This window comes from Penaeus monodon, chromosome 4 (assembly GCF_015228065.2).
Source record: "Penaeus monodon isolate SGIC_2016 chromosome 4, NSTDA_Pmon_1, whole genome shotgun sequence".
Lineage (NCBI taxonomy): Eukaryota > Metazoa > Arthropoda > Malacostraca > Decapoda > Penaeidae > Penaeus > Penaeus monodon.
The window spans coordinates 59,063,346-59,069,597 of NC_051389.1; positions in this window are offsets into that span (position 1 = coordinate 59,063,346).

The following is a 6,252-nucleotide window of genomic DNA, read 5'->3' on the forward strand; positions in this document are numbered from 1 at the left end:
TTTTAAATATTATTTTATATTAAATTATTATTCTTATTATATAAAAAATATTTCTATATATCTATTATATATAAAATATTTTATTATTATAATATTTATTATATATATATATTAATTTATAATTAATTAATTATTATTTTTATATATATATTTTTAATTTTTTATATAAAATTTATTATTGTACTTTATATTATAATTAATTTATTATATATTAAAAATATATATATATATATATATTTAATTAATATAATTTATTATATTTTATATTTTATAACTAAATTATTATTTTATTATTATTATTTAAAATTATATTATTATTATTATATATATATTTTTTCTTTTATTTTTTTTTTTTAAAATTATATTATCCCTTTATATAATTATATAATATTCAAATTTTTTTTAATTATATTTATTAAAATATTATTATATTATATTATTTATATTTAATAATATCTTTATAATATTTATTATATCTATATATTATTATATTTTTTTAAATTATTTTTTTATATATTTTTATATATTTTATTTTTAAAAATTTTTTTTAAAAACATATATATATTTTATATATATTATTTCTTTTATAATTAAATATATTATATTTATCTTTTTATTATATATTAAAAATTTTTTTACTATTTTATAATTTTATTAACCTTTATTATAATTATTATAAATATATATATATATTTTAAAATTATTTTTTTTTAAAATTATTATATTTTTATTCCAAAATTATTATAATTATATAATTATTTTATATATATTTTTTTTTGTTTTTTTTTCTTATAAATATTCTATTCTATATTCTGTTATTATTTTCTTTATTGTATTATTCCTCTATCTCTATATATATTTTTATATTATCTATCTTTCTCTATATTATTTTTATTAATATTATAATATTTTGGGCCAGACCTATTCCTGCTCAACCTCACTCTTCCCACAGTACTTGTACCGGAACTATTTCATGTCCCCAGCTGATTGCCCTGTCTACGGCAAGGATTAGTCAGACGATGAAAGCGACTTGCTTGCCTACCTCGTTGACTATGATGCAGTGGCAATTCAGTACTACACGCACGCATGCACGCGCGCGCGCGCGCGCACACACACACACACACACACACACACCACACACACACATTAATCCTACATCAATATTGCCAAGATTAGCTTCCGTAGACATGACCTCCCCTCTGAAGTTTATATCGGCGGAGTGTCCTGCACGTCGACGCATTTCTCAAAGTCAAAATGGCGTTTTGCCCACCCTGCCAAGCTCTGTCGCTGCACAGCCCGCTGCCTTCTGTGTGCCCTGTCTTGCCGTGGCCATTGGAATTGCTCTGTGACAATTGTGTTGGTCTTTTGATGATTTTATAGGAACTGCCCTGCCAAAGTTCGGGATTGAGGTAGCAGATCTCAGATTCAAACTAGGCTTCACTAAGCAAGGCCAGACAAGAACATGCCGACGAGGCTTTGCTTTCGCTACCTATTCCAACACTGCCCTTCGCTCCGCTCCTCTCCTTGTCTCTCCATCTCGCCCAGTATCTTGTCACTCAAACTCTTACTATCCTACTCTGCTCCATCTCTCCCCCAGTCATTTTTTTTTCTAAATCCAAGTACTCCAAGCTCTACCTCCTCCCCAGCGCCTATCCCTACTCATCATCACTTTACCTGTCGCACCAGGGAATCTAAACGTCCCACCCCATATTCTACATCTTCTATACCACCTCTTCCTCTGCTCCTCGAACACCTGCCTCCTCTTTTCCTCCTTCGTTTCTCAGATCTCTCCACCCAACTCCCCTCCAGAAACTTGTAGACATCCAAAACTTCCTAACATGACCCAAGAGAACACCTCTCTCTCATTCACCCTCCAGTCTCTCTACTCCCATTCCCACTACATTCAAGGAAGTTGCCGATATCCATCCTCATCCTCCTCAAGTTCCCCTACCCCTCTTCTTCCCACTTTCTCCCAATACACCCCATCCTACCTTTCTCTATGTGCGCCATCTCACATTCTGTCTCCATTATCTTTACCGCTCCCTCCCGAATGATCACTTGACTCCCTTCTTTCACAAGAGTGTCCTTTTCGGATCCTCCTCCACGGATCCTCCTCCACCTGACATTCTTCCTGATTCTTCACCTCCTTACCCTGTTCCCTTGTCTCATTCCCTGGATTATTCTACTTCACCGCCACCCATTTCTACCCTTGTTGCTCGTTGATTGCATCACAATGGCTCTATCGCAGTGTTCTTCTTCCTTCCTCGGACACATAAATACTCTCCCTTTAATCTAATCGCCCTTACCCCTTTTACTAATCCCCGCCATACTCACGTGCTCCCCTCTTTACCTCTTCGCTACCATACTACCTTACAGCGCTCTTCAACCTTTGACATCTAACACATCTTGCCCTAATCAATAATCAGTTTTACCCTTTATCGCCATATTACTCAACAATAACACATTTACTTATTTTAACCATTAACCATTATCATCTTCATTAATATTGATATTACTTTCATCACTGTAATACTAAAAAATGAAAAAGACAAGTGGCTGGAACGTTTCTACATCCGCCAGGCGTGTCCGGTGGCTGTTCACTTTGTCATGGCTGAAGTATAACGTTCTCAATGAATGTTACATTAGAGCCTCCATCCCGTTTCTGGCTTGACCTTTTTACAGGAAGGAAAAATTAGGCGATATATGCTCGGAATGTATACAAACTTCCCTGCAAAAATAAATATGCATAACGTCACATAGCCATATTTGATGCATCCTTTTTATTATTATTTGTTAAAATGATACATTCATTTTTGTATATGTGCGCAGTCTGCACAGGTAACACGAAAGAAACCTAGCTAGCTCTCTAATATATATATATATAGTATATATAATATATATGTACACACACACACACACACACACACACACACACACACACCACACACACACACACACACACACACACACACACACACACACACACACATTCACACGCACGCACGCACACGCACATGCACACGTACACGCACACGCACACGCACACCCACCCACCCCCCACCAACCCACACCCAACCCCACCCCACAAATGTATATATATATATATATATATATATATATATATATATATATATATATATATATATACACACACACACATTTGTGTGGGTGTAGGTGTGGGTGGGTGGGTGTGCGTGTGCTTGTGCGTGCATGCGTGTGAATGTGTGAGTGTGCGTGTGTGTGCGTGTGCGTGTGCATGCGTGCGTGCGTGTAAATGTGTGTGTGCGTGTGTGTGTGTGTGTGTGTGTGTGTGTGTGTGTGTGTGTGTGTGTGTGTACATATATATTATATATACATATATGTATGCATATGTGTAATATATATATATATATATATATATATATATATATATATATATATATATATGTATATATATGTATATATATTGTACATATATGTATACATATATATTTATATGTATATGTATACATATATTATAAGGCCGCGGTGGCCGAATGGTTAGAGCGTCGGACTCAAGACTGTCACGACGGCAATCTGAATTCGAGAGTTCGAGTCACCGACCGCCGCGTTGTTCCCTTGGGCAAGGAACTTCACCTTGATTGCCTACCAAGCCACTGGGTGGCCAAGCCAGCCCAAGTCGAGTGCTGGTCCCAAGCCCGGATAAATAGAGAGAATATTACCTAAAAGGTACCACCGGCACTCTCCGTGGAAAGGAACTGGGGACCCTACCACGTACTCACTCCAAGAGCATCACAACATGAAAACTACATTTAAGTATCATGCTGTGACCACGGCGGCTCAGACATGAACCTACCGTTAAAAGAAGAAGATACATATATTGTATGTGTTCTATATATTCTATATGTATATGTACATGTACGTATATATGTATATATGTATCATATAAAGAAAAGAGAGAGAGACAGAGACAGATAGGAGTGTGTGTATATACATACATATATATATATATATATATATATATATATATATATATATATATATATATATATATATATATACATACACACACACACACACACACACACACGCATATTTTCATGAAACTTCGACTGTATTTTTAAAACCGTAAAATTATTACACGTTTTACACAATGACATCATAACTACAAAAAACAAAGACAAAAGCTATAAAGCAAAGAAAATAATCAAGATCCACGGCGCCGCTGAAACCCAACTGCGTGGTTCATCATCCTTCCCTTACACACGTTATCATCTTGATAAATATCTCCCCGAAACTAATGAAGCAAGACCCGACGAGGCGATAAGTTCACAAAGAGAGAAAGAAGAAAAAGGAATTTAGTGCGCGGCGGGAGTGAGGGAGAGGGAGTCGGAAGCTGGTGGAGAGAGGGGAGCCTGGGGGGCAGAGAGGGGGAGCCTAAGAGAGGAGAAAGGGGAGCCTGGGAGAGGAGTGAAGGGAGCCTGGGACAGCAGAGAGGGGGAGCCTAAGAGAGGATAGGAAGGAGCCTGTGTGAACAGAGAGGGGAGCCTGGGAGAGTAGAGAATGGGAGTCTAAGAGAGGAGAGGAGAGAAAGGACTTTAATGGAGGGGGGGGGGGGCATGATGAATCAACAGTGGGTCGCGTAACCGGATGTGACGTCGCGATCTGACCATGCTCTGACCGCAGGCTCGGCGTCAACGGGGTAACGTCTGATAAAAAGATGATACAGTTGTAAACATGATTGTTGTCGATACACAATGTAGCACGTGATCATAGGTCGTATCTCCCCGCCCCCCCTCCCCTGTGTCCCTTTGTCTTATGTGACTAGTAAAATGTCCTTTGGATAAAGGGTTCGTCTGATTCTATTGCGTTTTAAAATAAAGTCGGATGGCGAGAGAGCGAGAGACGGGGAAACAGGAATAATAGCGGCGGACACACACACGTGGGTGTCTGTGTAAATGAATGAGAAAATATCTTCGTATATGAAAACGGGTCCTAATATTTTCGCAATAAACGCAAACGTTCTGAGTCTTTTTTTTTTAAGTCGTTATCAACATTCCACTCATACCTTATCCTGTGGACACCTTTAAAGTTAATGGCGTTGTCTTCTTGCCAACTGCGAAGAAGAGCGGACTCTTATGGCACTCCGTTTTGGACATCTGATTCGCTAGAAAAGATCCATAAAACATAACACTTTGTGCTTTGTACGAAAATTGTGCATCCATCTCCCCGTTTCCCCGACTCCGAGCTTCTTAGTTCTGTGGAGTAATATTTCGTGATCGACCTTATTCAAAGCACTGTGAAAAACGTAGTTAGATTCTGTCAGCTGCTCTCTTTTTGAGGCAGATCCTCTGCAAGTGTTCTCAATGGTTCAGATTCCTGGGCAGCCAAGACCCAACCTTGCGGAAGCCTTGCCTACCAGGGCGCGCCTCCTTTTTCTTACTATCCTTTCAAATATTCCTATCATGTGAGATGTAGCGTCCCGGGCCTGAATATATTGACCTGACCTTCGTCTCTGCCTTTATTTATAGAAATTATACTTCCCCCAAAGAAAATTTTCTACAGAATTCCAATGGTTTTGTTACGATATTGTAGTTTTTAAATAGTCGGAATTTCCTGCATTATTCCTGGTCCTCTTCATGGTCCTCTGCATTTTGTTGTGGTCAGTAGTCATTTGTAGTTTTCTTATTTATCATGTTTCTTCTCAGAATTTTCCCATCTCGTGGTATAACATTATTGTTTCTCTTTTAGGTGGCAGAAATCTTTTACAAACATCAGAGAACATCATCAGCATTCATCGAGTGCTTGAAGAACTTCCTGTTAATGCTTCTTCCAATTTTTATTATTTTTTTTCCTGATCTGTTTGCTGGAAGTTTAGTGATATGGGCTGTTTTATGCTTCTGCCGCTTGTTCTCATAGCCCACGACTTTTTAATGCGTTACGTTACTCGAGCCTTAATAACCGCTGGACGGAGAAAAAAAGTTTACAGAGCTCATTAGGGTATCAGTTATATAGATAAAAAGGCTGTTTTTTGCTTGTTTTTGTTTGAGAAAATGAGAAAAAAGGCAGTCATATCCTCTCCCATCTCGAGGTGTTACGTGGCTCATTAATACATCCCGTGATTTTTTTTCTGTTGCTCGCGAGCAGACAGAGAGGGTGATAGTAATATCCGTTTAGATTTCTCTCCTGACCCCCCCCCTCTCTCTCTTCCGTCTCTCTCTTTCTTCTCTTTTTTTTTCTTTTCTTTCCTTCTCTCTGTCTCTCTTCTCTCTC